Source organism: Hyperolius riggenbachi, chromosome 10, assembly GCF_040937935.1.
Source record: "Hyperolius riggenbachi isolate aHypRig1 chromosome 10, aHypRig1.pri, whole genome shotgun sequence".
Lineage (NCBI taxonomy): Eukaryota > Metazoa > Chordata > Amphibia > Anura > Hyperoliidae > Hyperolius > Hyperolius riggenbachi.
In genome coordinates, this window is record NC_090655.1 from 194,246,465 (window position 1) to 194,260,681 (window position 14,217).

Sequence of the window (14,217 nt, forward strand, 5' to 3'; positions counted from 1 at the left end):
ATACCCGACTTTTTTTTATTTATTTTTTTACTTTTTCTTTTATAAATGTTTTGTTTTTTATTATTTGCTATGTGTTAGATGTGTATAATGCACAACATCAAAACAGACATCAGGGACAAAATACAGTCATAAACAATGACCAACTGTCTTATAAACACAACAGAATATATCTCTATTCGCTCCCCCTCCTGTCCCTCCCCCATTCACTATGACAGAAGACACATTAAACATGCAAAGATGATAGGCTATCAATCTTAATTAAAATAGGAGATACACATTTCTGGATACGTAGGGAGCAGCATACATAGCAAGTCTAATTGAAACCATGGAAAACATCTTGCGACTTGCGTACGTCTATATGAGAGGAAGTCAACTTTGCAAGCCTTCTGTGCTGCAAATTCCCTAATAAACTATCTGTAATCCAGAGATCTAGCAACGTCACACTCAGTTGCTAACAGGGCCAAATGATTCAGACTCTCTTAAGTCATTGATGTCCTCAAGTAATTTTTAATTAACTTCAGTTGTGAAAAACTTCTTTCTCCTGAGGCCACTGTAACTGGGATTGTTAATGCAATACGTAAAGCCACTGCAAGATTTGGAATTGCAGGGTTCAGTTTGTTTTCATAAATGAATTGCAATGCTTCCAAAGCTGATGCATTATTTGGCACCAAGGTCGAGTACATTTGCAGCTCGGTATGTAAATCTCTGGGGTCAACATCTGAATCAAAACTGTCAGTAAACATGATGCTTCGATCTGCACAGCTTTTCATCAATTCATTATGCTAGTAGTTTTCCCCAGTCGAGGAATCCAAAGAAATCATAGTGATGTTTCATCTGAATGAACCTGTCAATTGTGGACATAATTGCTTGATCCATCAAAACATTGAAGAACTCGATGCAATATTTCTCTTTAGGGTCAACAATTGCCTCATCGCGACTCTTGTCTTGAAACTGTCTCCTAACTATTCTTCTTTGAAAACTTCTAAGGAAATGCTGGAAAATGTATCTCCCTGGCCATCTCTACTGACCTGGAGCTTCTTCCAGTCTCCTTTAGGGCCCATTCACACTTGGAAAACACAAAACGCTAGCGCTTTTGCTAGCATTTTGCTCAGGCGATTTTTGGCGTTTAACGCGAAAAAATTGCCATTTACACTTGGCGATTTTTTCGTGATCCCGATTAGTGCTTCTATAGCATTAAACGCTATTGTTTGCGTTAATCGCCGGCGATTAATGCAAATCGCCCAAGTCAGAACAGGCCCATAGGGTATTATTGCACTTGCGCTGTAAAAAGCGCTAGCGCTTGAGCGTTTTGCCAAAATCACCGGCAAACCGCTCAAGTGTGAATGGGGCCTAAATCCTTCAGGTCCCTTAGCGCCCTCCTGTTCAGCACCACTATGTTGCTGTCACCCCACGTACTGTCGGTTGTGCTCGCCTCCTCAATCATGCTCCTGTAGCCAGAAGCATTCTGCTCCTGTGCAGTTTGGAACAGTTACAACTTGATAGGTGCAGAGAGCTTTTGGCAAAGGGAGCTTGATTGAGGATGAATGCGCCTTGGGCCAAGCCTGGGCAGTAGCCGTATTTTTGGGTGGGCCCGACAAAAACTTTGCTATGGGGCCCCATGATTTCTAGCTACACCCCTGTCCTTTACCAAGGAATTACAGAGGCAAAATAAAGATTTACAGGAAGGAAGGATACTTTTACAGGAAACACACCTTTTGGCCACAATGCAACATTACTGTAAGCTCCCAGGATTTAAAGCTGTGATCTTCATTAACTATCATAAGAAAAATAGAGGCCTGGTTATTGCCTTTCACCAAAAGTTATCCATTACTGTAAAGGAAGTTTCTAAAGACACTCAAGACTGTTTTCTCTTCATAATCTGTGGTATCAGTAACCAGTCAACATGTATGCCAATGCCAGTTAACTAACCTTCCTAAAATCTTAACTACAAGAAAAATCACATTTATATTGTGCTTTTCTCCTGGCAGACTCAAAGCGCCAGAGCTGCAGCCACTAGGGTGCGCTATATAGTGTTAGAGAGTCTTGCCCAAAGTCTCCTACTTAATTGTAGAGATGGCCCGAATAGTTTGCCGGCAAGCACTATTCTGCGAAGATCAGGTATTCATGCTCCATGTTGCTATTCGCCCCGCCCCCATATATCATCATTGGGCTAAACTTTGACCCATTACAACACAGTCAGCTGGCACATAGCAGCCAATCAGCCTGCAATCCCTCACGGACCCTGCCCCCTATAAAAACACTGCTGCGTCTGCCATGTTCCAGTCTGTCTTCAGCTGGAATAGTGAGAGGAAGGGACAGAGCTTGCTGAAGATAGGAAAAGCGTTAGCTAGGCTTGTTTATTTTGATCCTTGCTGGCTGATTGCTTTGTAATCACCCCAAACAGCCCTTCTGAGGGCTACTTCATCGTTCTGCTGTTTTGTTTTGTTTTTTGTGTGTGTGTGCGACGCTCCACAGCCCACAGGCACCCAGCATTGTGCCCACTACAGACACAATAGTGCTCCAGGGCCTGTGTTATAATCACTAAATTGTGTTTGAACTGTTGCAGCATATTCTCAGTGTCTGTCTGAGAATATGTTACTAACTGTGGAAACAGACAGCTGAAATCTCTGAGACAGCTTTCTGTATCCTTCCCCTAAACCATGATGCTGAACAATCTTTGTCTTCAGGTCATTTGAGAGTTGTTTGAGACCCCATGTTGCTACTCTTCATAGAAAATGTAAAGAGGATGGAAACTTACAATTTACCCCCTTAAAGAGAAACTTAACTGAAAATAAAAAGTCAAGATAACCATACACAGGTCATACTTACCTACTGTGTAGTCTACTATTCAATTTCTCTCCTCTCCTGCATCCCATTTGTCCACTGTGATCAATGGATTTCTCCGTCCTCCATTTTAAAAATGGCCATTACCCCCTAACAGCTTCCTGGTCAGCACACTGTTAAACTGTAACATCACCCACTTGAGCCATAGGGAAACATGTACATTACCTTGCACATTCAGTTGTAACTGACAGCTGCTGATATATAACTGACAGCAAGTGGTATATTTCAGTTCTTACAAAATATTGTCAGAACTGGAAGGGATCACTGTAAGAAGAAAATGGTGAGCCTCTGAGAGGAACTGACAGTTAGGTTAGTATGTAATAATCATTTGCAGTTACATCATGTGTTTACTTTAAATAATTTTCCTCACTTCAGGTTCCCTTTAAATACTATTTCTCATAATTGGATTCACCTATGTATGTAGGTCAGGGGTCACTGAGCTTACCAGGCCAATTTGAGTTCCAATAATTAGTTCTAAAGGTTTTGGAATCAATAAAATGACAACCAAATGTATGCACCTGCCTAATTTTATTTAAACAATTATTGTGCACTTTCTGTAAATCCAACACACTTAATTTCACTTCTCAAATATCACTCTGTGTGTCTCCTATATGATATATTTAACTGACATGTTTTATCTTAACAACCAACGATTTATACAGGAAAAGCATGACAATTAACAAGGTTGCCCAAATTTTCGCATATATAGTGTAGTGAAAGTGTCTGATATTCGACCCACCTCCATACATCATCATTGGGCAAAACTTTGACCCCTTACATCACAGTCAGCAGGCACATGGCAGCCAATCAATAGAGATGGCCAGAACCTCCGATTTTCGGTTCGCAAACCGGGTTCTCGAACTTCCGACAAAAGTTTGGTTCGCGCAAACTTCCGTGAACCGCAATAGACTTCAATGGGGAGGCGAACTTTGAAAACTAGAAAAATGTATGCTGGCCACAAAAGTGATGGAAAAGATGTTTCAAGGGGTCTAATATCTGAGTTTTTGCATGGATGAGTGGGATAGACGCCAAAAGTCCCGGGGAAAAATCTGGATTTGACGCAAAGCAGCATTTTACGGGCAGAAATCACATTAAATGCTAAATTGGAGGCCTAAAGTGCCTTAAAACATCTTGCATGTGTATACATCAATCAGGGAGTGTAATTAGAGTACTGCTTCACACTGATACACCAAACTCACTGTGCAACGCACCGCAAACAGCTGTTTGCATAGTGACGGCCGTGCTGGACTGGTGCGCACCATGGCCAGAGTGCAGGCCGTGGCGGTATTCAAGCCCATATGGTCGCCGGGCTGTGGTAGCTCATATAGCTGGCAGTCATTGCTTCATTGTGATACGCAAGCCCCTTCACCCTGGCAAGGTAATGATCACGAAGGGGAATGGGCACATGTACATGCCTTTTGTTTTGTTGTTGCAGCTGCAGTGTAGCCAGAAAAAATTAGGCAGGCATGTACACGCACCAGAAAAATTGGTCGGTTGATAAACTCACTTTATAATATGTTAAAGGTTCAACAACTCACCCTATAGTGTGGTCAGACCAAGGGCCGGTATCACTATCTCTGAAACTATCAGGGCCATCACCTCAGAGGCGGCCTTTGGGGGGGGGGGCCACTGGGGCGGTCGCCCCAGGCCCCACATCTGAAGGAGGCCCCGCTGTCAGACAGTATAGGGAATACTACTGCCCGCTGATATTACCTTCTGTGCATTTGTTTAGAGCCCAACGCTGCCTCCATACACGCTGCCTCTCCAGGAGAGCCCAACGCTGCCTCCATACATGCTGCCTCTCCAGGAGAGCCCAACGCTGCCTCCATACACGCCCCCCTCTGCTCCCGGCCAATAGAGGCAGTCAACACTGCTCTCTGCTTCTGCCTCCTCCTCTAAACCGCCCCGTCCCCATAGAAGCAGCAAACAGCCTCCAGAGTAGTGTTTGCCATTTCTATGAGGCCCTGCCTCTAACTCCACCCCCCGCTCGTTATTCCAGGCCTAAGGGCGACAGAGAGACTGTTCCTCTGCGTGTCTGTGTCCCTCAGATACAGAGAGAGTGGAGCAGGAGCTGCAGGCAGTGAGTGGACACAGGCAGGAGGGCACACACCTGAGTGTGTATGAGAGAGAGACAGGCACTGCCAGCTCTGAGAACACATTTACAGGCAGCAGCTGTAGAATTACCAGGGATCCATGGTGGACACAGATGAGGTGACAACAGTCAGAGAGACACACACACACTGAGGGCCCGTTTCCACTAGGGCGAATTCGCATGCGTGGCCTGCATGCGAATTCGCATAGGCAATGAAAGTGGATGGGACTGTTTCCACTTGTCATTCTTTCCGTGCGTTTTTCTGTGCAGGATTTTTCTGCACAGTAGGGCCTGCAGAATTCGCCTGCGTGAGGAATGCAGGCGAATCGCAGCCCATGTATTTAATAGGGAAAACGCGCGTGCGTTTTTTGCCGCGATTTCGCGTGCGAATTCGCATGAAAAGTAATACAAATTGGACCAGGCAGTGACATGGTTAAATTCGCATAGACCCTGCCTATGCGAATTCGCACGCGAAATCGCGGCAAAAAACGCACGCGGAATCGCATCCGCGTGCGTTTTCGTCAGCGGTGGAATCCCGGTGATTCGCACCGCACTAGTGGAAACGGGCCCTGACACTTCGAGTCTGATGCAGCAGCTGCAGCAGTAGAAATAAATGAGCATGTAACAATCATGCTGATGCTGCTGCATTGCTTCTGAGTGTTCTTCTTTATGATTTTAAAATAAAGTTTGTGGTTTTCTGAGTGGTTTTCTCTTATATACATGTGTGGTGTTGGAAAAGAGGGGATTTCTGGGGCTAAATATGACTGATTGCATGATATTGATAAGTTGCCTGCTTATCAGTATCATGCTATGGCCCTAAAAATCCCCTCTTCCCCACTGAGATCACTCATGTATATATTAAACATGCACTGAGAAAATCTGCTAGTTTCAGTTTCAAGCCAGCTCATTGGAATGTGGAAGATTTACAGTACTTGCCTAACAAGAGGGAAGCCTTCTTTAGAGGCTTCTCATGGCGTCCTCTGGTCCCCTGTCGCTGTGGACACCCAAATATTTCCGACACAAAGATTTCTGACAAGGGCTTGTCGGAAATCTGAGCAGGCCCCGCTCCTCTTCACACAGCTATACTGTGCCTGTGAAACTCACAATCTAATCCCTTCACAGTCAAATGTCCTGACTCCTACCTTATTATTATTATTATGTATTTATATAGCACTGACATCTTCTGCAGCACTTTACAGAGTACATAGTCATGTCACTGACTGTCCTCTGAGGAGCTCACAATCTAATCCTACCATAGTCTAATGTCCTACCACAATATTATGATGTATTTATATAGCACTGACATCTTCTGCAGCACTTTACAGAGTACATAGTCATGTCACTGACTGTCCTCAGAGGAGCTCACAATCTAATCCTACCATAGTCATAGTCTAATGTCCTACCATATTATTATTATTATGTATTTATATAGCACTGACATCTCCTGCAGCACTTTACAGAGTACATAGTCACGTCACTGACTGTGCTTAGAGGAGCTCACAATCTAATCCTACCATAGTCATAGTCTAATGTTCTACCATATTATTATGTATTTATATAGCACTGACATCTTCTGCAGCACTTTACAGAGTACATAGTCATGTCACTGACTGTCCTCAGAGGAGCTCACAATCTAATCCTACCATAGTCATAGTCTAATGTCCTACCATATTATCATAGAAGCACTGCACAGAGTGCATAGAGATGTCAGTAATTGACTGTCCTTAACCTCCCTGCCGTTATAAAAAATTGCTGCGCACGGCAGGGAGGGTATTTTTTGGCATTATTTTTTTTTTTTAGCATGTAGCTAGCCTAGCGCTAGCTACATGCTTCCCCCCTCCCTGCGGCGTCCCCCCGAATGCGCCGATCGCCGCCGGCGCATATACCCAGGAGGGCTTCCCCCGTCGCCATGGCGACGGGCGCGATGACGTCACCGACGTCATTGACGTCGTGACGTCAGAGGGAGTCCCGAACCACCCCTCGACGCTGCCTGGCACTGATTGGCCAGGCAGCGCACGGGTCTCGGGGGGGGGGGCACCCTCTGATGCGGCGGGTTGCGGCGAATCGGCGCAGAGCGGCGGCGATCGTAAGTTACACGCAGCTAGCAAAGTGCTAGCTGCGTGTAACAAAAAAAAAATTATGCAAATCGGCCCAGCAGGGCCTGAGGAATCCTCCGCGGCAGGTTACCCCGAGCTGAGCTCGGGATAACCGGCAGGGAGGTTAAAGAGACACTGAAGCGAAAAAAAAATGATGATATTATGATTTGTATGTGTAGCACAGCTAAGAAATAAAACATTAAGATCAGATACATCAGTGTAATTGTTTCCAGTACAGGAAGAGTTGAGAAACTCCAGTTGTTATCGTATGCAAACAAGCCATTAAGCTCTCCAGTCGTGGAGAGGGCTGTTATCTGACTTTTATTATCTCAACTGTTCCTGGACTATTTACTTTTCCTCTGCTAGAGGAGAGGTCATTACTTCACAGACTGCTCTGAAAGACTCATTTTGAATGCTGAGTGTTGTGTAATCTGCACATATTATAGAATGATGCAATGTTAGAAAAAACACTATATACCTGAAAATAAAAGTATGAGAATATTTTCTTTGCTGCTAATCTTCTAGTAATTATTCATAGTACACAACCAATTCACTATATCATATTATTTTTTTTCGCTTCAGTGTCTCTATTAGTCCAATGACTATCCTAGCCATAGTGTGATGGTTTCACTCTAGGCATGTTATGTGGAAAAGCATATTCTGTATAACATTATCTGTATTTGATCTGTGGGGACATGATATCTGCATTTGGTTCTGTGGGGGGCAGGGCATGATTTCTGAATTTGATCTGTGAGGGGCATGATATCTGAATTTGATCTGTGTGGGGGCATGATATCTGCATTTGATATGTGGGGGACATGATATCTGCATTTGACCTGTGAGGGGCATGATATCTGCATTTGACCGGTGAGGGGCATGATATCTGCATTTGATATGTGGGGACATGATATGTGCATTTTACCTGTGAGGGGCATAATATCTGCATTACAATTATTTTCAGGCAGGCGCCCCTGCCCGTGGTCATGCCTTGCTGTGCTCGCACTGAGAACCCCGTTCTTCTGGTTGAGCTGGAGATGGATGCTAGGTTACCTTGGAGAGCTGGGGATGGTTTCTAGGCTGACTGAGGAGCTGGGGATGAGTACTAGGCTGGCTGGGGAGCTGGGAATGAGTACTAAGCTGACAGAGGAGTTGGGGATGGGTACTAGGCTGGCTATGGAGAATGTCTGGCTAGAGATACAAACTTTGGTCTCCAAACCTTGTATCTCTATCCAGACACACTCCCCAGTCAACCTAGCACCCATCCCCAGCCAGTCGGGTACACACCCCTAGCTCCCCAGCCAGCCTGTACCTATCCCAAGTTCCCAGCCAGCCTTTACCTATCCTTAGCTCCCCAGCCAGCTTAGTACCCATCCCTAGTATATTGGTTGGCTTAGTGGCCTTTAACAAACGTAATTGTTTTTAAACAATAATGAGGCATACTGCATTAGAGGTGGACAAGCCCGTGAGCGTGGTGGTACGGTACATGACCTACACTTATGGCTCTAGGCCCCGCGTATGACATTCGCCCCAGGCCCCGCATACTCTAAGGCCGCCTCTGCATCACCTAATAGACCAGCAGGGAAACTCAACTCCTCTCACTTGCTCCCAATAGAAAATAAGACGGAACTTTGCATTATTTTTTTTACATTAATGACAATGGCAAAGTCAGCATGGCTCCACTATGGGATTCCCATAAGGCACACATTAGAGGTCTGCTGATTAAATTAGGGGCTCTTAAAAAAACGTGATTTGAATGCTAACATGAATGTTTTATCTCGTCTTACAAGGAGAACATAAATATTTACTTAAACTATTCAAATGCACACAATACTCACAATGTTGCCCGTAAAACGTGTTGCTGTTACTACTCTTGTCTATTTTATTAAAGATATTTTTCAGTGAATAACTGATGGTGTGTCTACTTGTAGGAGGTAAGTCAACCACTACCACCCCCTTTTTGAACTTTTTTTTTTTTTAACTATTTTGTCCTTTTATCCTTAAAAGCCAAAAACCGGTTCACCCTGCTCCTGCTGAAGTCCCGGCGGCGTTAATTACTATTCCCCCTCCAGGACACCGTGGATAGTGGGGAAAGATGTAATTCGTCTTCCAGCTATTGTTGGTGGCCAAATTACAGTGTTTTAATCACAATTTGTGCTCCATCTCTTGATGGCGCCTAAATTACTCACTGAGCGCCGCAATATCCGTAATTCCTATTATGGCCTATGGCCATAATGGGCTGTAAAAACAGTGCAGAGAATGTGGGGGCAACTGGCGCCGCGCCAGTTGCGCCCACATTTTTGGCGCTGTTTTTACAGCATTCCTCCCAGTGGGCACACGAACAGGAAGATAATAAATAAAAAAAAACCTTACTGTAACACCCGCAGTAATGGCGGCTGCGGACACTCAGAGTGTTTCCGCAGCCGCCTTGCCTTCATGTTCAGGGACCTCGCCCGTGCCTCTGGCATCTAGTGCGCCGAGGACGGGGCTGTCGTTTGCACATAGAGTTGCCGTATCGTGCGCGTTGGGACAGCACCTTTATGCAGGGAGGAGGCGCGTCAGCTGACCGGCCGGTCGGCTGACGTCAGAGAAGGCTCACTGCGCTCCGGATTGGTTGATTGTTGTGGGCGTGGCGGTGGAGTCTCCTCTGCTTCATAAGCCTTCTCTGTTCACTCGCAACTTGTCTGCTGTTGCGAATACTTATGTGCTAGCGCTCAGACCTTAGATAGTATCTGGTGTGCTTTGATCTGGGAGGAAACCAGGGATTTCACACAAGACTAGGATTGTATACTGTTATTGATATTCTGTGTATGACTCTTGCTACCCTCTGACTCTGCTCTTGCTTATCGTTCCTGTACATCTGCCTATCTGACTCTATTGCTGAACCCTGCCTGATATCTTACTATTCTCTTGCCTGTCGATTTTGTACTGTGCCTGCTCGCTCGTTAGTGATCATAGCCTGTCTGACCTCTGTACTCACCAGTGAGCCCTTGTCACTGGTGAGGTGCTCTACTGATAGTACCCACCAGCTCCTCTGGTGAGGTGAAGCCAAATTATCAGTTACTGTGTTCTAATAGTACCCACCAGCTCCTCTGGTGAGGTTAAGCCAAACTAATCAGTTACTGTGTTCTAATAGTACCCACCAGCTCCTCTGGTGAGGTTAAGTCTAACTACTCAGTTACACTGTTCTATAAGGACCCACCAGCTCATCTGGTGAGGTTTAGCTACTATTCTGTTACTGTTGCACCAAGCACTACATACCTCGTTGCTTACCTGCTATACTTGTATTATTGGTGATACTGCAGATCACCACATAATCAGGTATAACGTCTGTATTATGGGTGATTCTGCAGATCACACATAATCAGACATCTGTGTTGCTACACCAATCGTTACAGAACAGCAGACCAGAAAAAATATGGAGACACTGTGCAGTCGGGTCGAGATGTTGACTACGTCCGTTAACGATCTCATAAAAACGGTTAACATACAGCAAACTCAGATTGATCTAATGGCTGAGACAATTAACAGTCTTAAGAGTTCTAATGCACAAGTGTCCTCCCCTCGAGCTATTGAGCCCAGGATGCCCCCTCCTGAAAGATTCTTGGGGCATCGCTCTGATTTGAGGATGCAAGGACTGGGGAAAAGTTTGTGTGCATGGATAGGGAACTGGCTAATGGACAGAAAACAAAGAGTTGTGGTCAATGGATCGTACTCAAAATGGGAGACTGTTAGCAGTGGGGTCCCACAGGGGTCTGTACTGGGTCCAGTGCTCTTCAATTTATTTATTAATGACCTAGTAGATGCAGTAGTGAGCAATGTTGCTATTTTTGCAGATGATACAAAATTGTGCAGAATCATCAACTCTCAGGAAGATAGTGTCATATTGCAACAGGATCTGGATAGGATGGCTATATGGGCACATACATGGCAGATGAAATTCAATGTTGACAAATGTAAAGTCATGCATTTTGGTCGTACCAATGGTCTAGCACCATACAAAATAAATGGGATACAGTTGGGAACATCAAACTTGGAGAAGGACTTAGGAGTACTCATCGACAACAAGTTAAATAATCATACTCAATGCCAAGCCGCTGCAGCTAAAGCGAACAAAATTTTGGGATGCATTAAAAGGGAAATAAAAACTCGAGATGCTAGCATAATATTGCCCCTGTTTAACTCTCTAGTAAGGCCACATCTGGAATATGGAATTCAGTTCTGGGCACCACATTACAAAAAAGATATTGCAGTTTTAGAGCAGGTGCAGAGACGAGCTACAAAATTGATACGTGGGATGGAAGGTCTCGCTTACCAAGAAAGGTTAGATAAACTGGGTTTATTTAGTCTAGAGAAAAGACGCCTTAGAGGAGATCTAATTAACATGTATAAATACATCAGAGGGCAATATAATAGCTTGGCGGATGAGCTTTTTGTCCCTAGGCCTTCTCAAAGGACTAGAGGACATGAGATGCGCATGGAGGAAAAACGTTTTAGCCATTTATTTAGGAAAGGGTTCTTTACAGTAAGAGTGATTAAGATGTGGAATGCATTGCCACAGGAAGTCGTTATGGCAAACTCTATACCTGCATTTAAAGGGGACTTAGATGCTTTCCTTGCGTTGAAAGACATCCATGGCTACAATTACTAGGTTATGCCTAATGATGTTGATCCAGGGATTTTATCTGATTGCCATCTGGAGTCAGGAAGGAATTTTTCCCTTTTGGGGCTAATTGGACCATGCCTTGTGGGGTTTTTTTTCGCCTTCCTCTGGATCAACAGGGGTATGTGGGGGACGGGCTGGAGTTGTACTTTGTACTGGTTGAACTCGATGGACGTATGTCTTTTTTCAACCAAAATAACTATGTAACTATGATTTTCGAAATTTCAAGCACCGGTGCTTATCATATTTTGAGTTACGGCCAGTATCTTTAGGTACAGAGTCAAAGGGTTACATTTATAAAGACCTTATTAACTGGGGATTCTCAGTCCTGGGCAAACAGTCTCACCGAGAGTAGTGAGGCTTTGGCCTCTGTATAGGATTTCTTTAACCAGCCTGGCGTTCTATTAAGATCGCCAGGCTGGCGACCGGACGTTTTTTTTTTATTAAAAAAAAAAGTTGGCTGCATGACAGCCCACTAGAGGGCGCTCCTGTTGCGTACTTCTGATCGCCTCCGGCGATCAGAAGTAACAAGAAAGGCCGCGACGAGCAGAGTGACGTCATGGATGTCAGCCGCCTCCGATCCAGCCCTTAGCGCTGGCCGGAACTGTTTGGTCCGGCTGCACTGGGCTCGGGCAGCTGGGGGGACTCTCTTTTGCCGCTGCACGCGGCGGATTGCCGCGCCGCGACGGTGATCAGGTAGCACACGCGGCTGGCAAAGTGCCGGCTGCATGTGCACCTTTTTATTTGATAAAAATTGGCCCAGCAGGGCCTGAGCGGCAGCCTCCGGCGGTGATGGATGAGCTGAGCTCATCCATACCGCCAGGCTGGTTAAAGCTATGGCAGTTATATATGACGATCCTGATTTGGCTACAACGTCTGTATTATGGGTGATTCTGCAGATCACACATAATCAGACATCTGTGTTGCTACACCAATCGTTACACTTACATCCAGGATCCACAAAAAAATGGACTCAAGTATATGCCCAGTGCTTTGTCAGTACATCATTCAGCCCTTAGCGTGAAGGGACTTATGCTTCATCTTCCTCCAGTCATACAGAAAGAACTTTCTCTTTCCCCTCTCTGCCTGTAACCCAAAGTACTCTAAATGCCATGTTAGTACAGGGTAATACGTAAGGCCCTTGCCAAAAATATTAAATTACAGCAAAGTAGAAATACACAGCCGCACTCTCCTAGTCGTAGTTGAGGTGCAATGATCCAGCCACCAGGTGGCACTCAACTATCTGTATTGCAGAAAGATCAGCACACTCGGATGTATAATACAAAACTTTAAGCTCTTTAAATGCAAAAGGAGTGCACATTTAGCGGCTTGAAGACGGGAAAATACCCAAAACAGCATTAGGCTGGTGTCTGTCGCCATGATTTGAGACACATCTTCTTTAGAGTGTGGACTTTGGACTCTATTCCCTCACAGACTTTTTATACAAGGTAGCCAGCAGGCATTTGATGGACTATGGGTGTCTTTGGCGCCTATCTACTGCGAGTTGCTGGCCCTTGTTAAACACGAATTGTATTATATGGAAACCTTTTGCATTAAAAGAGGTTGAAGTTTTGCATTATACATCTGAGTTTGCTGAACTTTCTGCAATACAAAAAATATTAAATTATGCCTATTCGCTTCCCCCACCTCGTTTCTTCCCCCACCTCTTGTTTCCATCCCATTCCTTTAGATTGTAAGCTTGCAAGGGCAGGGATCTCACCCTTTTGTGTCGTGGAATGTTTTTAACTTAATTGCTTGCACTCTGTTAGACATTTATACAATTCAGTCATCATGTTAAATTTGCTATTGTAATCACCCATTCTGTATTTTGTACCAGTGTTCATATTTGATGTATATCATTGTCTGTATCATTTTGTAGCCCTTGTTTGTTTTCTTACATTGTACAGTGCCATGGAATATGTTGGCGCTTTATAAATAATAATAATATATTGAGCGCTTGAGACTGAGCTAGTACGAAGCAGGGATGAGCCGAGGCAGAGGCGAGAGAGGCTCCAGCCTCAGGGCGCAGTGTAGGAGGGGGTGCACAACTCACTCAGCTATCATTCCCCTATTGTGTTTAAAGCAGAGGGGAAAAAAGGGGGGATAGATGGTGGTGACTGCAAGCCAGATAACTAGAGATTAAGGTGTTGGGGGCTCTGGGGCATCTCTTAGTCAAATAGCAATAAGTATGTGACGGCTGGGGGGGAGGGATGAGGGCGCACTTTGGTGTCTCAGCCTTGGGTGCTGGAGGACCTTGTTGCAGCTCGGAGTACGAGTGAATTTAGGGGTTGTTCAAAGATTAAGTAAAGAATTAAAAAATAAGTACAAAGCACCGTTTTTACAGAGTAAAACATTTCTCCTTACTTCTACAACTTCCCCATCTTGTGGCCAGAATTTATACCAAACATCATACACCCAAAAATAAATAAATCACATTTCATTAGCAATCCTATTGCACCATCTAGTGGTCACACAGTAAAACACACATTTAGTATAGTAAATGAATATTCTTGTTCTTCAAAAAG